The sequence below is a fragment of the Lonchura striata genome, chromosome 1, assembly GCF_050655825.1.
Source record: "Lonchura striata isolate lonStrDom1 chromosome 1, ASM5065582v1, whole genome shotgun sequence".
NCBI lineage: Eukaryota > Metazoa > Chordata > Aves > Passeriformes > Estrildidae > Lonchura > Lonchura striata.
This window is the reverse complement of record NC_140703.1, coordinates 48903988-48928753: the sequence shown is the minus strand read 5'-3', so window position 1 is coordinate 48928753 and position 24766 is coordinate 48903988.

The following is a 24766-nucleotide window of genomic DNA, read 5'->3' as shown; positions in this document are numbered from 1 at the left end:
ATAATCTTCTAGGCATAAACCATTAACAAAGTCTAGTGCCAGGATTGGATCCAGCCACACACAGGCTCCTCTCGTCTCTGAGAAACAGTTCAGAAAACAAAGGTGTCCTTTCTGTATCTTGTGACTCAGTGGGAAGGCTTCTCTAATAATCTTTGTCTGAAGCCCCAGTCTGCTCATGTCTATGACAACTTAGACTAGTTTAACATTGCATAAATTGAAAATAGTGTGGGGTATATTTCTTTGTTAAAAAAAACCAAGTGAACCACTAAAATACCCCAACTCCTTCAGGGTGCCCTCACATAAAAGAGGTGCTCCAGCTCTCAAATAATTTTTGTGTGCCTTCTCTTTGTGGACCTGCTTGAGCAACTCTATGTCTTTTTTATGCTATGGGTCCTAGGGCTGGTTGGAATATTCCAAATCCAGTTTCACAAGAGCAGAGTAGAGGTGCAAACCTCAGAACGTAGGAAACCAAGTTTGGATGTTTTATGTTGTGACAGAAGTCTCTCCCTCTCCAGCCACTATGAGAGTCTTGAAAAATTAATCCAATCTGTAGAGTTTTTCCTTCTTAGAAATGTTCTCTCATTTCCTGTACAGTAGTAGAAAGTAGAACCTCTTTACCTGACCAAGATGCAGAAAAGTAGAACTGTAGAAGTGTAAATACTACATTAAAGACTATAAAATTTTAAGTTTGAAAGTGGTTGATAATACAATGTAGATAATATGTAAATTCTTTAAACAAATTTTTGTCCTTCTCCTAAGCCCTAGTCTACTGAGAAAAAATTGAAGCATTTTAGCTAACTTACTCTGGCTTTAGTTTTGCAATTATTGTTAGGAAATAAAGATTTATGTAATATTTCCAAGGTAATAACAAGGAGGAAGAGAAACATCAAGTGACCACTGCAAATTATGATAATTATGATTACTTCTTGAAATGTGGAAATGCTTTATCAAATATTTGGAGGTTTAGCTGCATAGAAGTTCGAGAATAACAGAAAGCACAGTCATGCTGCTTAAAAGGATCTCTATAAGTTATAAGAAATCACAAGATGGAAATGATCAACAAAATCAGTTTATTCTAGAGATTATATACACAAAAGGCAAACATCATAATGAAATACATAAACATTTTATGCATTGTTTAAGTGACATATGAAGTAGTTAAATTCTGTTTGGCTTTGATTAGGTCTCAGATACAATATTATTACAGTTTTGGGCTTCATGCTTCAAGAAGGGTACAAACAAATTGGATTGGGTCCAAATGAAAATAACAAGAATGGTTACAGGTCTAGAAACATAACTTCTGAAGAAAAATTGAAGAAATTAGGCTTGTTTAGTCTAGACCTGAGAAGACTGAAGATAGCTATGATTGCGGGATATAGAAAGGTAAAAATAGGAGATAGGAATAAGCAGTTTTCCATGGCCAACATAAATAACAGCAAAGTAAAACAGATTCAGTGAAGTCTAAACATTATTTAAAGTTTTTAGCAGCAAAGCTATTTAAGCTCTGTGATAGCCTGTGAAAGGATAGTCTTAATCAATGCCTCCTTTTGTGTAAGGAGATTATAATATTATAAAAACACTTTGTTTAATAATTTAGGTGCATTGCATCTTTGAGTCCAGAAATGAATTGCATAACTCCTTGTGATCCCCTCCAGCTCCATTGTTTATGATTTTATGATCACTTATTTTGCATTCTTTTTATGAGATATGATGTGGAACATATTTGAAACAACATATGTAGGATTGTGTTTGAACAGCTCGTCTTCACACCCAGAAAGGAGAATGGACGAACAATGGCAGCTGGAGAAGCCCAGGCCAATCCTGGGGGCCCACAGACCATAGAGGTTCAACTCCACAAATCTAGAGGAGTACAAAGGCCTGAAGTCATGTGGGAACACAAATTAAATGCTCAAGGAAGAAGTGAAACAATGACTGGGTATCTCCCAGAGCTGTCCCATGAGGGCCTCACCTGCTGCGACCTGGTAGGAAAATGCTCAGGATGGGTCAATGGCAGATCATCTTCTGGGCTGAGGAGATTGCTGCTTGGGGGATGGGACATATTATGGCATTCAGGGGAAAAGTATTTTGTGTCACATAGGACTTTCTATGGGATATTTGAGTGATGAACCAAAGATGGGGCAGTGGATGGTGTGAGTTGATTTAGGGAGGAATAAATGTGAGGAAATTGAAGGGTAAGGAGCCAAGAGATGCTAGTCTTACATAAATTTACTAGTAGGTATATTTGTTTGGTTATTCCCTGTGCCTAATCAGTGTATTATGTCCCACCTTGTTATTAAATCACTTTTTAGTTCTTTTCATGGATGAGGACCCTGTATTTGATACATGAACATGTGTGTATGAGGAGAAATTAGTCACACCATGGGTTGGAGGGTCCACATGCATGGGTTTAGGGACTGGAGAGACTGAACTTAATGAAACCAAATGACAATGAGAAAGGTGGGACCATGAATGACAGGGAAACCTTGTCCCTTAGCTGCCAAGAAGTGAAGTAAGTCTGGAAATCTTAGTGCATGATGACTAGGGAAGATTAAGAAGCTAAAGAATAGGTGCAGTGGCTAGGGAGCTGGGATGTGATAGTCTCCAAGGTCAAGAGCATGGAAAGAGCTGTCTGTTCATGAATATGTGAGTCACAGCTCTCTCTCTCTGTGTGTGTGTGTGTGTGTGTGTGTGTTCATATGTACACCATGGTCTGTACCATCAGCTGTGTGAGGCTCTGGACTCAGAGGAGGCAGGGATCCAAGATCAGCTCCTGGGCACACTGAGTAAGCATAGGCATCCACCTTGATATATACATATACCATGTATTTTTATATATATACATATGGTATGGGGTGTGTGTGTGTGTATGTGTATGTCTTCTTTGTGTGAATATACTTAGAAAGAATCTTGCTGTGGGTTAGAGTTGGGGTCATGGAGATGCAGCATCCCCACCTTCATCAAGCTACTGCATTTGACCCCAGACACCAGCAATCTGATTTCAGTTTACAGAGCTCAAATTGTGCTTCTGTTACTTGATTATGTGTGTTTTCTTGTCTGCTATACTGATTAAAAACAAATAGATTTTCACTGTTAAGATTTCTTAATATTTGAGTTAATAACAGTGCTTCTTCCCTGCCTGGTTACCCTTAGCACAAAAACAAATGTTTTTGTCACATTCCCTTTTCTAATTTGAAAACAGTGATCCTCTTCAGAGTTTCCTGCAAGAATACTGACAGCTCAAATTTCTGAATGATTTCTGCGCCTTCAGCACACACTGTTACAGTCTCGATTTTAAAGGTGCTTTGAGATTATTGATGGAATAATAATCATAGCAGAAAACAGACACCACTATTCCACAGGAATGACTCTAGAAAAGAGTAGGAGCAATATGGAAGAAATTAGTAATTGTTTTTATAAAAATCATAAACTAGTCCCATTTTCCTCACATCTTTAAGTCACTTTTTTGTTTTATTTTTCTGGAAAATTTTAATCACAGGGTCATGCCTTTAATTTTATCTCTCTATCAGAGCATTCTGACCACTCATTCAGAAGTCAATTTATATGTTACTTTTCTGAAACTTTCTTCTATTTTTCTGTATGTGGGAGTTTCTTACACTGAGAAGTTAAGCTAAATGGATCTGCATGAGTACATGAGATGTGGGCATACCATGAATTTGCAAATTATGGATTTACATACAGTGAATTTTATCTATGTAGAAACATAGTGCATAATATAAATTTGTTCCAAAATTTCATTTTTTAAATGAGCATGTTTAAATAACAAGAATCCTAATTCATTGCAGGTGATTACTTTGAAACACAGAAAAAATAGTGACTCTTTTTACTTGAGCAAATGATACCTGGTTGGCAAGAGTTTTAACTATTTTTCACTGAAATGTAGTGGATACTCATGGTGCTCTACATTTTCAAAGTATTGCATGATGGTCAAACCCAAAACTCTCAGTACAAAGACCTGAGAGTTGGAGAGACTCCTCTCACTGTCTTTGCCCTCAAGGGTTTACTTATATTTTCCCATTATAAACATTTTTCTGAAGAGTAAATGCTTTGAAATGGAAGAAATGCCTGACTTGACATCAGACATACTTTTCCTGTGCTTTGAAGATATAAAGTGCTGCCTTGTGTGCATTCCTATTTATAGTTCATCTTAGATGTTTGCTACAAATCCCCTCTGCCCCTTCCCTTACAGTCGCTTCACTTCATCCTCATTTTAGCTGCCACCCATATATCCCTTCCTCTTATCTTATCCCTCTTCCTCTGCTTCCACCACTCGCTTTGTCCCTTGCCTCATCTTCAATATCATCAGTCAATAAAGAACAAAACAGGAAAATTAAAGGAACTAATATAAGCTGCAAAATATTAATGAAATTTCCATCTTTTATATCTCTTAGACCTTTATTTCTTTTATCTATTTATAAAATCAATTTTATTCTTTGCTGACAAGTTTGGCGACATAGCCTCTCTTTCCACTGCAATGCCTAAGCTTTTCTATAACACAGGCTGTGACAGTATAGATGTTTTGACAGACATGAAAAGCAATGTTGCATTTTAGTTGACTGTAGATACTGTTTTGTCTAACAGAGAAAATGATCCATGAACTCACTGCTATAGCTATGTTTGCCTCTTGCTTACTTTTGCTTACCAGAGTTGATTGCCTACTTCATGAGACTTTGTAACAGGCCTGGAAAGGCGTTTATACAAACAAGGTCAGTGCTGAGCTGTAATGGAGGGCTGTTTCACTGCATTTCCTGCTTTTAGTTCACACTCAGAAATAGTGATTAATATGACATTCAAGGTATCAGCTTGGTTATCCTAGTCTGCTGAAGATGTTGCTGACACTCTCACAGAGTGTATAGAAAGGTAAGAATCTGTGAAAAATGGAGATGCCAATTTCTATCTCCATGCTCACTCTAGGTCACCTAGAACAACCCTAAATGTCAATATAAAGATCTGGAGCAGTCTACCTGTAGTGCTTGGGATTAAAAAATAGGGGTAATTTCTAGGAACTTTACATGGATTTTGAATGGGTAAATAACTTAAAAATTAATTGACTATGAACTGCTATTTTTCTGTGTAAAATGGTGATATTTTTTGTTTTAATTCTGGGCATTCAGCCCTGAAAATTATTTTATGTAGAAATGGTCTATACAGCTGTGGACTCCTGATGAGGAGGTGAAAGATGGGAAATTGTAGATGTCCTGCAGGCTGTCATTTAGATTAGGACTTCCTCGTTCATCAGAATCTGTTTGCCCTGTAATACAGTGTACTGGCAGCCCTGCAGCTCATAGGTATGCCTTCCCCAGAGAAATTTGCTCATGCTGACATTCACTAAATGTTTGTTCATTTGAGGCATCTCTTCTTGCAGATATCTCAATGAAGTGTGCATGTGACAGGTATTATTCATCCAGACCACATCACCGATTAAAGTGTCTGAACAGTAAGTATACACAGGTCTCCAAGCTTCTTCTTTTTTTATTGGCATGCTTTTTTCTCTGCGAAATGTGTCATCCTGTATTTGGTTTAAAAGAATAAAGAATAAAAGTAGTTGTTACAGGAGTTAGTGAGGAAAACAATATATTGAATGTGAGGAATATCTGTCTTTAAAACCTTGGTCTTGTGACTCTCACTTGTACCAGAGAAGTTGTGGATGCTCAGCCCCTGGAAGTGTTCAAGACCAGGCTGGATGGGGCTTTGAGCAACCTGGTCTAGTGAGCGTCATCCCTGCCCATGGCAAGGGGGGATCGGAACTAGATGATCTTTAAGGTCCCTTTCCTAAAAGTATTTATGATTCTATGATTCTATGGATGCAAAAGAGGGAAATCCTAGAGCTTTTCAAATCAGTGGATTTATTGCCATAATGTACGTGTAGTCAGGATTGAGTAAAATGTGTATTGGATCTTTTAAGGATCTTTGCAGGGTTAAGAGATGAACTGAAATCTCAGTCCTTACAGGTCTGCATGCTTTCAAATTGTCTTGAAGAGAAAGGCAAATGAAAACTCCCTTGTATCTTGCTCACTTTCTAAAAGGTTTAGAGAAACTTCTAAACAAAAAAAGGATTTACTTATTTGATTAGAGCTGGCAAGGTTAGAACCCAGCTATTTCTGGGTGCTGAACCGATGCCCAAAAAAGAGGAGCTATTCCTCTCTCCATATTGGTATAATTAATTAGTTTACTGACAGATTGCTCAAGACTAAGATGGTTGCTTACCGCAGTTATGACTTGGATTGATTTTAGCAATACATGATTTGTACAATTAAAGCCTTTGTGCAGACTCAAGTTATAGCCTGTTTGTTTACATAAGAATAAGAACTGTATATATTCCATTCAGTAAACTTATTTGTGAAAGTCTCAGTGGTTTAGCCCTCTAATCCCATAGGAGAAATAAAGATGTGAGAATAGTCTATACTCCTAGATCATTTAAACAGTAGACCACAACATATAAATACCACAAATCTCAATTGAATCTCATTTTTACTTATGTTTTGGTTAAGGAATATTTTTGAATCTTTAAAGTACCTTTTATCTTAAATGAGTGCATATATAAAACTTATAAATTGTACTGTCGTGTACATGGATGTCCTGACCCCCACATGAAACAGACAGGATTTCTTTTTTCCCTCTGTCTAAATGTCCTCTATTACTGTCTTTACATGTATAATGGCGAAATGAGGAAAAAAGAAAAGACTGTATTGAGAAGAAGAAGGAAGAATAATTAATAAACAGCAGAACAACAACAAAAAATGAAAGGAAAAAAGAGAGAAAACAAATATCTGAATCTAAGAAAAACAGTTCTAGTACAATAAATGCAGATGTTGGTATTAATGCAAAATACCAGTACTATACAGCAGGGTATACTGGGAAATAGATATTCACAGCCATACCAAGACCAAGTATCCCCAGAAAGAGCTTTCACTCTTTTTGGAAAGGAAATGGATGAAGAATTACTGGATTAGTACTTACTGGTGACTGAAGTAAGTCTTGCATCCTGGTTCCAAGCAAATTTTGAAAACAGATTAATAATAATCCCCTCAAATTATCGGTCTAGAAATGTAACACTTTTTTCCTTTATATTTTAAAATATGGCTCTATATACAAATCCAGTATTTGTGTAATTTTACTTTGCAGCCAGAGAGACCAGTGTAACATTTTAGATTAATAAAATCATAATGACTGAAAAGTTGGTAAGTAATTTCTGTAACAACTCATTTTTCATTGTTCAACATACTAGGTGATTTTATGCAATTGATACATAGTTTTTTGAGAAAGTGATCTAAAAATTATTCCTAAAATGACTCAACCTCTCCAATCCATCTGTGAAAAACATCTTTAGCCAGTAACTGGCTACAAATGTTTGCAATTTTTCACATACTTTTAATAATGTAGAAATTCTGCAAAGGAACAAGGAATATTGCATTATAGCAGACTCTGCAGACTATTCCTGCTGCTTTTTCATATTATTCCTTTAGAATGAACATTTTTTTACAATGCAAATATTCTTAGTTGTTTATAGAGCCTTGCACTGACATCTTATTCTAACTTCAAATCAATGTAAAATTGTTTTTTAATTTTTTTCTTTATTTCTTCCCCTTTTTCTTTTTTCCCAGTCCCGCTCCCCACCCTAAGTATCTTTCTTCATTCATTTTTCCTAAGTGTTTAAGTAAGTGCCAGAGATTTGCTAAACATCACATGGTCTATTGCAAACAATATTTATGGGACTTTGAAATATTTACATGCTGCTTTTTGAAAACTCTTCAATGCCTTGAAAATGTGTACTTATTTGGTTGCATATGAAAGAACATACACCAAGATCAAATAACTTCTTATTACAAATTAAGTCTCTATGGAAATCTAATGTTATTAATGGAGAAATTCAGCAAAATGTTATTTTCTGCAGTTTTTTCAGCAGACACGGCCTATAATCCTGTCCCTCTGAAGGAAGCATGTTGCTCCTCCACACCTTAGGCAAATATTTATATTCCACTGTAGTACCTATTTGACATTGTTCATGCTAACCTTTATTTTTTTCCCTTTTAAAATGTTAGTGCACCATATCTTAATAGCTGCTTGTGCAATCTTCTAAGTGATTTAAATTAAGAATATTAAGAATATTAATTTACTCTTACTCTGTCCTCTAGAGGACATATCTTCAGAACTTTTAATTTGCTCCTCGATTTGTCTGTCAGGCGCCTTAGGTATAGAAGAAATGCTAATCTGTATTTCTGCTACTTGTTTGAATTCAAATTTCTTGGGTGTATGAGGAGTTCATGCTCCTTCCCTTAATCAGTTTCACAGTAGTCCTTTAGAATTGAACATTTTCATAAGAGGTGATATTTCCTTTTCTAACTGTAAAGCATGTGATTCCTGTAATGCAAATCTGATCTGTTGTCAAACCTTTAGGTTAGAAATTTAATACTTATCAGTGCAACTTCGGTCATCAGACAATGTGAAAACAGGTAATCCAAATTTGTAAGCAATCCTATAGAATATGGCATTAAAAAAACAGTATTGCAAGGACAAATTATTACAGACCAGATTAACTTTTTCTATAATAGATTATGTTTTGACTCGAATAAAATTAATGAAGCAGTGTCACATGGTGTTCTTGTAAGTAGGTTAGACAAATATATTACCATAAAGTGACTCAAAACTGGCTGAAAGCCAGTAGGTAGTAATCAATGGCTCATTGTTAAACTGGAGGGTGTATAAATTTAAATCTTCACAGTTGTGTTTTAACTGTTTCTCTGTGATAATGCAATAGAGCATACTTTAAAAAAAATTACAGTGTATGACAGAGGTTAGAGGCATACCAAGAGGGGTTAATTAGTTCACTATAAGGAAGGCAAAATTTGAGAAAATGTTTTCTTGAAGGATTTAGTTAATGGAGAAAAGAAAATGTTTCTATATTTAGAAATTAACAGACATAGCACTTTGAAAATGTCTGCAGGATGGAGTGGAACTCAATATCAGTATCAACAGAAAGTTGCTTTAAAGGGTCTTATAGTGAGGAAAGGATAATATGTTTACATATCCGTAGCAGGTAAGAAGAAAAATAATGGATTTAAATTACATCAAGGGAAGTCTGGGTTAGATATAACAAAAAAGAATTTAAACAGGAAGACCAAGGGAATATTGGAATACAGTGCCTGTGAAGGCTGCAAAATTTCTACTACCTGGAGATTAGATTAGGATGGTTGAAACCACTGTCTGGCATGTCTTGGCATTTCTTGGTGAGCCTGATGATTCTGGGAAGTATACTGTATTATGATGGCATGTACCTATGTTATATTTAGATTGCAAAATCAGATACCTTTATTTTTGTTGTTAATATTTGGAAGAAGGAAATAAAACTCTATGTTCAGTTTTTGACAGGCTTAGTTTCTCAGTTTTCATTATGTAAGTATTGCTGAGGCCTCACACTCTTCCTGCCAGTTTTGTGGAGCCCAATCTGACAGCTCATCTACAATAGTTTAGGGTTTAGTTCCAACCCTAACTTAACTTACTGCCTTGTCTCCATTCCGAGACTGTAAACAAGTGTAGCAATGAATACCAAATGTGACTGTGGTTTTGATAAACTAGATATTGATTGAGACCAGGGTTTTAATGCAGGATGAGTAACAGTTAGAAGATAGTAACATATTTGAGTCACCATCACCATAGGCTAGAACCATAATTGGTAGTATTCCAAGCCTTTTAAGAAAGCTTTTGAAATGCCTTTTTCTCTATGTTTTTTTCTTTAATTGCAGTGAACAGAATTGCTGTTGTGGTATATTTCATAACTGTTAAATTACAGAAAGATAGAGAAATGCTATCCCATTTAAGAGCCTAGAGAGTGCACACAGGTTGAAAGCTACACTTTCAAGCAGATATTTAAATTTAAGACCATATGAATATGTGACATCTACTTTTGGAACAGCTACGTTTTCTGTTGTAGTTTTTTTTTTTTTTGGTATTTTTGTGGTAATGCTAAATGAAAGCTTTAAATTTATGTAAAGAAACTGCTAACAAACTCTGTGGCTGGAAAAATGTCAATTTCAAGTTTCTGGTTATAATTTAAAATATTTATCATAGAAATCAAATATGATGTTCATAGCTGCCAATATTTTTTCTGTCTACAACTCTAATGACAACCTAGTACTTGAATGACACAAGAAACTAGTCACTAGTTTCACTGCTTTCATATATTTTACACTAGGAAATTAACCTAATTTTTTATAGTATTTCCTTTCAGTTGACAGTATATGTTGGCATTCACATAGTAAATGAAACAAGGAATTCTAGGGAAAAAAATATGGAATTAATCTTTTGAGCTTGACCTATGAGGGCTTACAAATAGCACTACTTGGCAAAAATCTCCCAACAGCTTTCTTTCTGTCACAATTTATCATTTGTAGAACATGGAGTTTCATGCAGCAGTGGAGACTACTTCCTATTCAGAAGTACATTATTCCACGTCTGGTAATGATGAAAACATGTATTCTACCTCCCTCTTTTCCAGGTGCAAAGACTGTTAAATTTCTTATACCTGGTAATGTCAGAAGATACATGTGTAATTATACAAAATGAGATTGTAGCAACCAGAAAAGGAACTGTTTAATCCCTGGTGGCTGGAATGTCACAGAATCACAGAATGATCAAATGTCTAGGTTGGAAGGGGCCTTAAACATCATCTGCTAGTTTAACCTCCCCTTGCCATGGGCAGGGATGTCACTTAATAGATCAGGTTGTTCAAGCCCCCATCCAAACTCCTTTTGAACATTTCCAGGGATGGAGCACCAGTTTCTCTAAGCAACGTGTGCCAGTGCTTCACTAGCCTCTGAGCAAAAAAAAAAAAAAAAAAAAATTCGTAATATCTAATCTAAATGTGCTCTCTTTAAGTTTAAAACCATTGACCCTTGTCCTGTCATGAACTCTTTATGCAAAAAGTTCTCTCCCTCCTTCTTATAAAGCACTTATAAGGTACCTAATTAAGGTACCAGAAGGCTTCAATGAGGTGTCCCTGGAGCCTTCCCTTTTCCAGATTGAACAACCCCAGCACTCTCAGCCTGTCTTCACAGGAGAGCAGCTCCATCCCTCTGGTCATTTAGGTGTCCCTCTTCTGGATTCTCTCCAACATGTCCACGTCCTCCCTATGCTGGGATCCCAGAGCTGGGTGCAGCACTGCAGGTGGGCTCTCACCAGAGCAGAGCAGAGGGGCAGGACCCCCTCCCTCCCCTTGCTGGTCACTTCTCTCCAGATGCAGCCCCGGATGTAGTTGTCCTTCTGGGCTGTGAGTGCACACTTTTGGCTGATGCAGCTTTTCAGCCACAAGAAACCCCCAAGCCCTTCCCATGCAGGGCTGTTCTCAGTGACTTCTTCTCATGTCTGTACTAGTGCCTGAGATTGCCCAGACACAAGTGCAGCACCTTGAACTTGGCCTCATTGAACTTCATGAGGTTCCCATCTGATGTAATACATTACATTCTCATTATTTAAAAAAAAAATTAATTAGACTGAGAAACAGGAAATCTAGCACTTTTATATGTAGAGAATTCTCATAATATAATGCATAAATTTTCAAGAATATTTTACTTCAATGTAAGACAAACTTACATTGCAAATATATTTTGCAAGAGTACATAAGATTAAATGCTTAACTTTTATTTAAGGTAAGAGTCTACCATTTGAGCATATTAAGATAATATTTGCATCCTGTTAAAATAAGAAATATACAGAAGCACCACTGAAATCAGAAAAAGAAAATAAATTCAGTTTTATGGATGATCATGGTCTTCAAAAAGAATCAGCTGCTTTTTTCTCCAAATTTATATCACAATGATTCTTCTAACTTGGACCCTGATTAATCTCTTGAAGATAGGGACATTTCTTTCTCAGTCGAAAACAGAGTATATAGACTAAGTTACTTGTAAAATGAATCAGCTCAACTATGTAGCAAATTGGGTGCAAAAAGTTCCATAGGTTGATATGTCAGTTACTGGTTGACTTACCCCTCAAAGAATCCAAAAAGTATCACAAAAATCTATCCGTTATAAAAAACCTCAAATTCTAAAAGTTTATATTTCAAATTTTAGGTTGCTCATGAACCTAAGTTTTTCATTATAAACAACTACCACTTGTTCCTGGTTTTATATTATTTTTCAATGAAGCTATGGTTAAGTCATTAAATGATGAAGACCAATAGGAGTAGAATAAAACAGTTGTCATTGAAGCATCACTGTCTGTAGCACAGCAATTTGCAGGGTAGACTGTTATTTCAGACTGTTTGTAGCTCAACCCTATGAACAGGATTCTGGGAGGAGAGAGAGCACATTAGGTGAAGCTCTGAATCTTCCTTTCCATTTCCCTTCTTCCCTTTCCCTTCCCTTTCCCTTCTTCCCTTTCCCTTCCCTTTCCCTTCCCTTTCCCTTCTTCCCTTTCCCTTCCCTTTCCCTTCCCTTTCCCTTCTTCCCTTTCCCTTCCCTTTCCCTTCCCTTTCCCTTCCCTTTCCCTTCCCTTTCCCTTCCCTTTCCCTTCCCTTTCCCTTCCCTTTCCCTTCCCTTTCCCTTCCCTTTCCCTTCCCTTTCCCTTCCCTTTCCCTTCCCTTTCCCTTCCCTTCCCTTTCCCTTCCCTTTCCCTTCCCTTTCCCTTCCCTTTCCCTTCCCTTTCCCTTCCCTTTCCCTTCCCTTTCCCTTCCCTTTCCCTTCCCTTTCCCTTCCCTTTCCCTTCCCTTCCCTTTCCCTTCCCTTTCCCTTCCCTTCCCTTCCCTTCCCTTCCCTTCCCTTCCCTTCCCTTCCCTTCCCTTCCCTTCCCTTCCCTTCCCTTCCCTTCCCTTCCCTTCCCTTCCCCTTCCCCTTCCCCTTCCCCTTCCCCTTCCCCTTCCCCTTCCCCTTCCCCTTCCCCTTCCCCTTCCCCTTCCCCTTCCCCTTCCCCTTCCCCTTCCCCTTCCCCTTCCCTTCCCTTCCCTTCCCCTTCCCTCCCCTTCCCTCCCCTTCCCTCCCCTTCCCTTCCCTTCCCTTCCCTTCCCTTCCCTTCCCTTCCCTTCCCTTCCCTTCCCTTCCCTTCCCTTCCCTTCCCTTCCCTTCCCTTCCCTTCCCTTCCCTTCCCTTCCCTTCCCTTCCCTTCCCTTCCCTTCCCTTCCCTTCCCTTCCCTTCCCTTCCCTTCCCTTCCCTTCCCTTCCCTTCCCTTCCCTTCCCTTCCCTTCCCTTCCCTTCCCTTCCAAATGTTATTTTGATGAACCTGCAGAACGTCCCTGTAAACTTCTTTTATTATTTCTGCTTCATTTCTAGTCTAAAAATGCAGACATGCTTTTGGATTAAAGACTCCTATTGTCACAGCGGCTGTTACTTATTTGTGAGTCACATAGCACTGCTGAAATTTTGATTACTCAGCAAGGTTTTGGCAACGCTGTATTTATTTAACTCTTGTACTTGGAACATGGCCTCAAATGACCACCTAACTCCTAAACCTGAAACTAAAACATGCCAAAGTAATTGCATATCTAACAGATGTATCTTTCTAAGAGGCAGTAGATATTTGCTGATCCATATTCAAGTTTCTTTTTTAATTTGCCTGAATATTGGAAAATAAAGCTTGAATCATATGACTAATTTCTTTGCATATTACTACATTATGGAAAGATTTAAAGCCATGTTACTATGTACTCAACTCTTATAAAACTTGTGTAGTAGAAAGTTAAGGAATATAAAACAGCTTTTGTAGTTCCTAGGAAGCAGTTTGGAAGCTTTGTAAACACTGAAACCTAAGTTAAAACCAAAGTGATCCTGTTTAGTACTGTAGGGCACTTATCAATTACATAGGCAAACAGAAAATGTTTCTTACAGAACTTGCCTCTAAATGAGCTTCTGTTTCTGGCTGAAAACTAAATCTTTGTAAGCTTCAGTATTGCAGAAATCAGAGTGAGTAAGCTGATATATTTCTTTTTTTTTTTTCTTAAATCATTAGTGTTTTAAACTACTCTTACCTTTTGTCACCCCACCAGTTTTCTTTATCAACCAGCTCTTCATATAAGGGGTCAGTCTTTCAGGGTCTGATTGTGAGGTTCTATTTCCTACCTCCCTCATTGTGTTTATAGTGAATGCACTGTTTGTATATAGAGAGAGGACATCAGAAACTCCACAACTTACTGGAGTTTAGTCTATGGAGAGCTGATTGTAAACAAAAATGAGAAAAGACCAATTTGCTTTGCACAGGAATGCTGTGTGGTGGGTTGATGTGTTGTTTTTGGGGCTTTAAATACTCTTCTTGCAGTTTATTGCTGCTTTCTGGAGTATTCAAACAAACCATAAATACTATCTCTATGAGATGTGATGGCTCCTAAATAATCATATATATTTTCAGTTTTTGATGTAATTATTTTTAATGGAAATAAGATTTATTGTAATTAGTACTTCTTGCAGTCGTGCTTACTTGGCTCGGCACAAATGACCCAACACAATCTAAATGCTCCAAAATGTAATACAAATGTAACACAAAATAACCTAAAAGCTCCAAAAGGCTACTCTGTGACCTGAATTGACAATAGACATTCTGAAAAGAAGGTGTATAGGCACATTTGGGGCACAACTCTAAATGACTATGTCTCACTTATTTTCAGACTGCTTCTGGCAGGGTATAGTGCTGCTGACATAAAGTGGTCCTATTTGAAAACATAGTAAAGAACTAATTTCAGAAAATTATTATTCACTTCTTGTCTTTTCTTTAAATGTTTAAGGCTTGAATTCAAAGTGTTTTATTTTCTAATCAGTACATAAGCTGCTCCTTTCCAAGCTTATCCATTCTGTGATCTTGTGATTCTGTGATCCAGAAAATTAATAATTAAGTAAACACTGCTACTATTCAGAAAAGAGCTTTTAAATATAATTGCGACTTGTGATATTTTGTGGATTCAGTCATGTTTCCACTTGTTTATGGTGATCTAAACTATCAGAATTTTTATAATTCACTTAGCATGATTTAGCTTTCCTCTGCAGCATACAGTTTCATAAAATTTGGCACAAGTGCAGAGTCAGAATTTTCCTAGTTCTGAGAGCATTATCTTAATATTGAAGTCTATTTTGTTGTTTCTCTAAATCTTCAGCTACTCAGGAGAAAACAAAAGGAAGGATTCAGTTTTCATCTGAATCCCTCTGGAGGCTGCCTCTTCATCAACAGTGTAGGAGGCCTTAGATGGCATTATTCTGACAAAAGACATTTGAGGTGCTAAAGAACTGCTTACAAAACCTCTGTAAAAGACAAATTCACTCTCTGTAATCTTCCTCTTTAACATGTATGAGACAAAATACATCTTGCTTCTGCATCTGTACCTTCAATAGGTACACAGGAGGCATAGCTGTCCTATAAAAGAGATTCATGCAGCTTCTGGTCTGCACCAAAGGTTTCATGCACCATGCTGGGGGAATGTCATGAGTTGGATAAAGCAATTCTGGCACCAACAGCAGCCTGATCTTCACCTCTGTCTTCTTCAAACTCTTTCCAAGTCACGAGGCCACTCGCTGCATGTGTGCTCCATGTGCACAGCAGAACTGCTCCCTGCATGTTCAGACAGTCCCTGGGATCATCCCATCAGGGCATGCCTTACAGCACACTCAGCAGGCCTGGGAAATGCAGCACTTTCTTAAGATGCATTAAAAGGATGCGATAATTACATAACCAGGGGTATTTCCATACTTTCCCTTTACAATACATTATTTCTATTGATCAAGTCTCTAGCAAGCTTTCCCAGTTTCTGCAAGCTGCCTTTGGAAGAGGCTCACTTTTATGCATGGCTGTTGCAATAAGTAATACTCAAAAAGTTGGAAGACTCAAACTTTCCATTATAAAGTCTCTATTACAAGAAGAATTAAATTTACCTTAATCTGGTAAAGTCAGATACAGTTCACTAAAAGACAAACAATCAAGAGAGATCACAGATATCTCAACACATCTAGAAACTGCCTTTTAAGACAGATTGGATCAGATTTAAGATTGGACTTTTTGGAAAATTCAAAATGTATGTTTGCTGTCTTCTTTTAGTTCCTCAAGAGTTCACAATTTCCGCAGAGAAGTTCCTGGTCCTTTCTGAGGAAAGAAATTGTAGATAAATAAAATAAAATAGTTTAATTTGTCTCAGGTCAAGCTATGACTCAATAAGTCCAGCATACAGTTTCAACAGTGACTGGTTAAATATTTCAAAGTTTTTACTATTAGCAAAAGTCCATTTGAAAAACTAGGAGAACACAATTTTTTCAACAGATTATATGTTTTGAATTAAAGTATACACATGAATATATAAATACAGGCATAGAGAAACAGCAAACACTTTTAATGTGAAAGAAAACACTTTAGTTTTTAAGACAATTTAGCTAAAGGATGTATTATTATTACCTGGGAATAGTGGTGTCTGAATTTCCCTGAAATAGGTTGTTAATCTGAAAGATCTGCACAGCTGGACGGGATGTAAAACAAATGATTGCAATAGAGACAACAGGAACAAAATAGAATATATTAATAGTCATGAAAACAGACATACCAGAAATGTCTGGTGATTCCAGGCATCTGAGAGAAATGCGAAAAATAATGAGCTAAGAAAAGTTTCCTTTGCATGCTATGTAAAGGGAGCTTTAAAATTCTGGTATATATTTGTGCATACATTCTAAACAGCAGCCCAAATAAGTCTGTTTGCTTTGGAAGAGAAAATGTTATTAACAAAGATAAGGAGCTTGGGTTTGGAAGTTTTTTTTTATTTTGTTTGGTTGGGGTTTTGAGGGTTTTTAAAGTATTTTTTTTCATTTTAAGCTCTGTCTATAGAGCTGGGACAAAAAGCTATTAGCATCACAGAGATTAAAGAAAAATTTATTAGCTTATTTCAGTGTCAAAAAAAAAGATAATGTTTTCTACCTATTCTTCTGTTTCCTTTCTTTCTGGAATTAAGAGAAGTGTAATGGCATATCTCATTAGAAGAAGTTAAAAAGGATTCTGACAGATGTGATCAGTGCTTCCTCTTAACCTTCGATTGCTTAGCTATTTCTTTGAACTCATTCCTGCTACAGGTAGTGAAAGCTGAGGGCATGTTATTTTAGTTATTCTTCCTTCCCAAACAGGAAATCGTTCTTTCACAATGTGCATTTTTTATCATCTGATTTATAGCCTTTGTTTGCTTTACCATTCTGTCCTTCTTTCTGCCCAGGAAAAAAGTATCTCATGCATACCATTGTCTAAGTTGCTTCCTACTCTTTGCAAGATCTGTAAAGATTATTTTGGAAAAAAAGTTCAGACTTCAATGAAATAAATGTAAGTTAAATATTCAAATGATCATATTCTTATTTCTGCTTTGAAATAGCTCTCTTTAATTAGAAGAGTGTTTATTGTATTGTTCTCTTAGTTTATTTTTACTTTTTTTTTTTTTTTATATTGTCTGGATAGTGTAAGTACTTATTTTCAGGAATTTTGGAAGCAACAAGAGAAAACCTTTAAAAATTATATTTGTTTACTCATTTCATGGATTACTTTGTGTTACCAAAGAGAACATAGCCCATTCTTTCATTACAAAAAACATCTCAAATTTTAACCCCATTGAAAATAACCCCTTAGCTACAACAAATCCCACTAAAGCCTTCAAGAAATGAAATTAACTGTATTGTTATATCATAAAGAGAATGAAATCCAAAGGTATAGAAATGTAAAAGATTTTATGGTAAAGGAGGGTATAGTTTTGTGTGTGTTTCCTGTTTACTCTTTGTTTTAGTATATTTTTAAAAAGTGATGTAAAAAACATTATTTTAAACAGTAATCTAATAACTATGCTCCTTCTTTTTAGTATCTCTTTATCATGTCATAACTGGGGTTTTATGCAATGCCTGAAAAATGCATTTAGTGTTGTCTGAATTCTGTAGTGCATTGGGCAAGATCTCACAATAGTTAGAAAATTTAGCTCTGTGTCTTGACAAAGATACATTTGTTTTCTGAAAACTGAATCACATAATGTAAATTAGAGAAATATATCTCTAATAGAAAAGGTACAGCTTAAGCAAATTTTTATCAGAGTAAAACTTGCTTATTCTCACAAGAAATGCACATTATCTCATGGCTATGTATCTGTAGCCTCCATTTGATTGCTCCCAAGTTATATGAAGAAAACTAACTTCAAAATAACATACTGTGCATTTTAAAACATCTGTTATTGACTATGATTTTTGGAGGAGCAACTATGCTAAGTGTTTGGTCAATGAGAACTTGGTGTGCTAAACAACAATATAACAGCAGATGTACAATAAAGGCCAGAAGGCTGAAATATTTTGGCTGCTCTGTCTTCCTTGGTAACAGGAAATGAACAGCTCAGGGCATAATCTGTCACAATATTTCATTGTCTTTCTTTGCCTGACTCGGGCATGAATTCAGTAAGACAATACTTTGTTCACTTGAAGCATCCATACTCCACCATCTAAGTTTCAGTATTTATTTTGCACAAGCAATGCTTTTGCACTGACTTACCAAAGACAAATATTTTCTTTGGGGCTTGAGTGTTTTTTAAATTGTTTTTGCAGTGTTTCTATACTTTAGCATTAATTTAAGAACTCTTTGAAAATTGTGGTTTACATTTAATGTTTATGAACAATATAAAGATAAGATTAAAAAAAGTTAAAGGAAAAAAGCTCTCCCCAGAATCTTTTTGAAAATATTAATTCTTTTTCTCACAAGGAAGTAAATGCATCTGCTTAAAATAAATAGTACTTGTTTATTTTCCTCAATACTTTATCTTCTACCAATTCACCAATAATTTTACATGTTTTTATAATAGGTCTCTCAAATAATTTTCCATAGAATATACTCCTACAGTGAATGAAATTAGAATTTTTGCGTACATTGAGTACTTGAAGGAAGTGTTACCTAACAGAAATGTAGCAAAATTCATAACAAATCCAGGGAAAATGCAGGGAAATTTTCAAGAAGAATCTCCTGAAAGGAGTATATAATATTTTTAATGGACCATAGCCAGTAATATTAGTACAATGCTTTTGGATATACCCATGAGTTAAAAGGCAGACAGGATTTTTTTTGACCCATTGGCTTGTTTGCTTGTCATTGTGTTTGTTTGGTTTTTTCCCAAGTAGTAAGAAAACATATTTGGTAAAGGTGCCATTTCTGTTACTCTTTTTGCTTAGGAATGATATTTTGGTCTCTCAAAAGCTGACTGTGGGTTTGTATCTGTAAATAATGTATCATTAGTCATGATAGACTGAAACATTATGATGCAAACCTTTTCATAAATTTCAGAGTTGCATTGTCACTGCACATATTGTTGCCTCAAATACTTTTCAGTGCAATAGGTTTGGAGAAAGATTTCTGAATTTTTTTTTGGGGGGCATGTTCAATCTGAAGTGCTTGGTACCACCATCAAAAGAGTCAGTAATATGCTGGACATTATACTGCGTGTGTTCAATCAAGGCACAAACTTTGGCAGAAGTATCTTTAAAGATTCTGTCATTCCATTTACATTGAAGCCCCTACCATCTTGTTATAATGAAAAAAAAATATGATGAATATTTACAAATTTCTCTGTTCAGTAGGTCTTTTCAGGAATATCTAAAGATAACTGTGGTTATTTCTGTTAGTTTGGCTAGGAAGACACACTGTTGGCATACACTTACATGTACTCTTGGCTGTAGAAATCACAAACAGCTTTGATTTTCCCAAAGGATTTTTTAAAGCCACTTAGATCTATTATCCAAACAGTAATTTATCCCACAGCTAAAACAAGTGATATATCCTGGTATTGAACAGCCTTCTCTTTGCATGTTTGCTTGATGTTTGCATTACTTTTTCTGTATCCCACTTTACAGAAAAAGCCTGCATTGATATTCTGATTAGAAGATGATGCCCATGATTTCTTCTGGAGAGACCTTAGTAGCTCCTGACTTGGTTTGCAACAGCTATTAAGAGACTTAAAAATACCTTTTACAGTTACCGCTAGATGTTTTTAGATGGGGCAAAGTTTCATTTCATGTTGCTCAAAGAAGAATATGTTGACAAACTGAAAAACTCCTCAGTTAGTATGCTTTCCTTTTATCAGTAAAAAGGATTTGACCATATTAATTGCAGAATGGTGTATAGTATAGTGAAGGATAAGGGCTATTTTGTGTCTTATAGAACTTTTTGAAATCTTTCCTACTAATAAAAATGTTTCCTCTTCTCATCACTTTTTATGACTTATAACTAGTGTTTCCTGTTTAGCAGCATAAAAAGCAGATAATTTATTTGCCAGTTTTCTGGGGTTTTTATCCAAACTGTACTTGGAATAGACATACAGTTTAGCAACAGTCATAAATAGAGCTATCATCATCCAGTTTGGATGTTATACAAAGACACTGTGTTACCATATTTGTTTCTCAGAGTCTTCTGTGCTTTTTCAATGTTTTTTCTTTGACTTAGGAATTAAGCTGTAGCAGCAACTCTTAGTCTATAATTTTTACTATATGCCATTTTGAATAATGCAAGTCAAAGCTTTTACTAAATTCAGAAATTTTCCCTATTTTGGCAAGAACTCACACCCAGTATCTCATTAGTCTATGACAAATAATCACCATCAAATATGACTGTGGCAATTCTGATGTTATAAGCATCATTTGAGTTACAAAAAAATATCACAATGCCAGTGTCTGAATCTTGGTAATATAAAGGCCATCCTATATAATTTTAGCTGATTGCTTTACATGCCAAAATTATTGAAAGAATTGAGACCTGTGGTGGGCTTGAATATTAGGAAGAGACAGGGCATAATTACACTTTATAACACCAATGAGAAAATATTGTAGAAAAAGTTATTTAATGTCTAAGCAAAAACTTATGGAAGTCTTTAAGGATATTTTGCGGATTCTCAGTTTTTAATTGAATGTTTGTTTGTGACATGCTAGAATACCTTTATCAGTTTATGCAACTGGATCATTGACTTGTTAATAATTTTAGGCTGCTTTGCTTGACTACATATGGCTCTCAATAATTATTTCTTAATGAAATTGAATTTTGTCAAAAGCCACATATTTATTTAGAAATATTTCAAAGAAATTACTTTGTGTCAAAAAGAGTATTTGCAAACTTTGTACACAAAATCAGCAATTCTGATTTTGACAAAAGTATAAATTGAGAAAGAGTCAGCATATTTGGTTTTGCAAACATATAGGAATGCCAGCATCATATAATTTAAGAATGAGCCATTTACATGCAACTTTTTGCCTCTGTCACTCATACAGAACCTACTAAGGAAATGTCCATGATGAACACTCCCAAATTCTAGTGGGAATGAGGAGAATTAAAGGAAATACCACAAGCAGTATTTACCAAATGTTTCTCTGTGTAACTATTTATAACTGCAGATTTGTTTGTTTAAATTTTCCTTATAGAGCTTTAAATGAAAATCACTATTAGAAGCAAAAGTACATAAAATATTGGATAACTCATATTTTTAAAACCTAATTAACCATTTTATGATAAATACATAACGTTGATTAAAATCTAATAACAATGTCATGGTAAAAAAAAAAATACCTAGAATTCTAAAAGGTCATATATGTGCACAAGGTTACTTGTTATATTTGTTCCAATGTAATGTGCCTGAAATTTTCACTGGTACATATGCAGTATAACATATTAAAATTTAACCAAAGGCAGCTCATCATGCAGGTGAAAAAAATCATTATTAAAATCAAACCATCTGCCTTATTTAGCTGGAGGTGAGAAGGGTCTCTTCAATGCCTTGGGTCTGTTTTCACTTCCCTGATGGTTATTTTGTATTCTTTTCTACTGAACATGCTCATTTGATTTGTTTTTACTGATGTTAACTGTAATTTCTGTTGGCAACAACTATGTGCTCTAAACAATTTGCATTCACTAGGACAACAGCAACAAAAGTGGTTAGACCTGGAATGACTCACCAGCATAAAATCATTGCCAGAATGGGAAGCTTTGGTGAATTATAGTGAGCTGATAATAACCTGCTAGGTTTACAGTATCTTGTTGGTCCTGACTTTTCCTAAAGAAATTAGAACTGGGAACAAGAGATAGAAATTAAAACCAAATAAATTTAAACTAAAGAACCCATTTAATATGTTGGCTCATTTTCGAAACATGGTCACAATTTCTATATGCTGATTCATGAGTTTTAGGGCATGTACTCCAGGTAAGCTTCAATATTATCACATCTTCAGGAAATTCTGAACTACAGTCAGTTGCTTCATTTAATCAAACAGTGCAAAAAAGATTAATATTAGAAACATAAGAATTTTTGATAGATAACAAGCTTTAGAAGCAGGTTCAAAGAAAGTAAACACATCTGAATTTTTCTATTGAAACACCTTAACTATATAAAACTGAAAGCTTAGAAGCTCATTCTGAGTAATTTCCCTCCAAGTAATGGTTTAATTTAGAATGTATGAATGGATGCACATCTATAACTGAGAAATTACACGTGTCACAGTCAGATATGAGGCCTGGAAGGCAATGATAGAGGGGGAGAGAGAGGCAGTCACATATGGAAGATGTTGCAGCAGTCTGCAAAGCCCAGTTGCAAATCTTATGTTTCTTTTCATTTTTTTAAATGTTTCTAAATAAAACACTGGGCACAACCCACTTTCCAGATCTGTGGGTTGAACGTGGGAGATCAAAACCCAGCTCTGAATCAGAGTTCTGTATCCCAGAGTCATCATTAATGTTGAAGAATAATACAACTACGACAGTGTAAGAGATGTGTATTTATATGCACTGCTCTTGAAAATCCCAAACAACACTAATAGTGTTTTATCTGAGAGCCTTTGATGTTAATGAGAGATAGGCTTATGCCAAGTCTGGCACATCAAACTTTTGAATTGTATAAAGGCAGCAGCCACAGCAGCTTTGTTCTGCATGAAGGCTTACATGTTGAGAGGGAGATTGTGCTTACAGTTGAGAACTGTGTAAAAACAATTTCAGAGGCTGCAATGCTGTTTCATGTCAGCTATTTTTTAAACAGGGCTATCAATGAGCTGACAGTTTTCAAACTAGTGGGAAATGAAGCAATGGATTTCCTCCTCTTTTCTATACAAGACATTTTCGTTAGCTCTGTCCCAGCCCCAAAAGTATTTGAAACGGCTATATTTTACAATCTACTTAGAAATAAAAATTCCTAATCTTCATCTCATTTTGATTTCATGCAAAAAAAATACCTTATTTTCAAAATAGATATACTTAAGAGTAGATCCACCTTTGTTTTAAAGAGAAGGATGTTAGAAAGCCTAGTTATATCTGTGAAAACTTATAGATCTTATATATGTCTATATATTTATACATATGGTTAGTAATGTGGTAGTATGGTATATAAAGTAATAGTTTTGAAATGGACATGATGAAATAATGATATTTAAATATATAAAAGTTTTGGAAATTTTCCCAACCCAAAGAATTTCCATGTTCAGATCAATTTAAGTTTCTGAAAACCATGTTTGAAGTCATCATCATTTTACAGTCACCTAAATTTAGGCATCTAAAAATTAGCTGCCAGCACTCAGTAGTACACCATTTAACTGGAGAGACTTTCACAGTGTTGTCTGGAGACCAGAATTTCTAGCTACTGGAAATAAGAATACTTTGAAACCACACTTTTATGTCAGTCTTTAAAGCTTCATGTATAATCAGTTCTTGAAGAACAAAATTTTAATATTTCAGAATATATCTCCTAAAATAAAATTTTAAAAATGTTTAATATTGAAAGGTTTTATATTAAATGTCAAATAAAAGGTAATGAAGATTTAAATTCAAATATTATTCCATAAAATTAAAATTAAATGCAACTCCAGTATTGAATGTAAGCATTGCAACTATGTTCCAAAATATATTTTTTTTACTAGCAAGATCAAATTAGCTAGTCTAAATACTCTGTTTTTTTGTTTACTTTTTTCCCCCCAAAATTTATGTTTTGTCAAACCCAAAATTTCCAGTAGAAGTCCTTTTGCCACTGAGATCTATTTGATCCAGTTTTCACATTTAAATTTCTACACAGAGACACTTTTTAGCCTTTCTAATAAAATTATTTTGATTGGATTTTTAAAATATTAATTAAAATTGAGAGACGCAGCACACTTGTGTCCTAGATAGATAACTCTTTTCAGCGCTTACCTCATTGTAATAGACATATTATTCTGGGAACAAGTAATAGAAGCAGGATATCTGCTAACATTTAGAATGGATGAATGAGATTTCCAATTAAATTCCTTTCCTAGAAATTCAACTTTTAAGGGAAAAAAAACTAGAAGCACTGCAGAGTAATTCAAATCACACTTTATAAAAATGAGCATGATATAATGATTAGATTAATACAATTTTTTATTCCTATTTTATTATTTATAATAAATCATTTGTTTAAGAACTGACAGTACAAATGTATTTTTTTTTGTTCCACCTCAAGTGGCTAAAAAGCTTACCTCATAGTGCTAGAGACTGAGCACTACCAATTTGGTAGTTTTATACATAAAAAGATGTTGAAAAGGTGTTAAAGACTTGAAGAGAATCATTATTGTTGAAGTTTTCTTAGCATAATCAGCCCCAGGGAAAATCAATTTTAGAAAATTGGAGCTCAAATGATAAAAATATGTAAGGAATGAAATAACTGAGGCAGGAGGTTTATAATGGTTAATGCAGAAAAAAACCCCTATAAATTTAATTACTTGTTCTATGAGAGCTATGAGAGAAGCCAATTCTTTTTAGAGTTCCTTGACGCTGATTCTAATGAAAATTTTAGCAGTAATA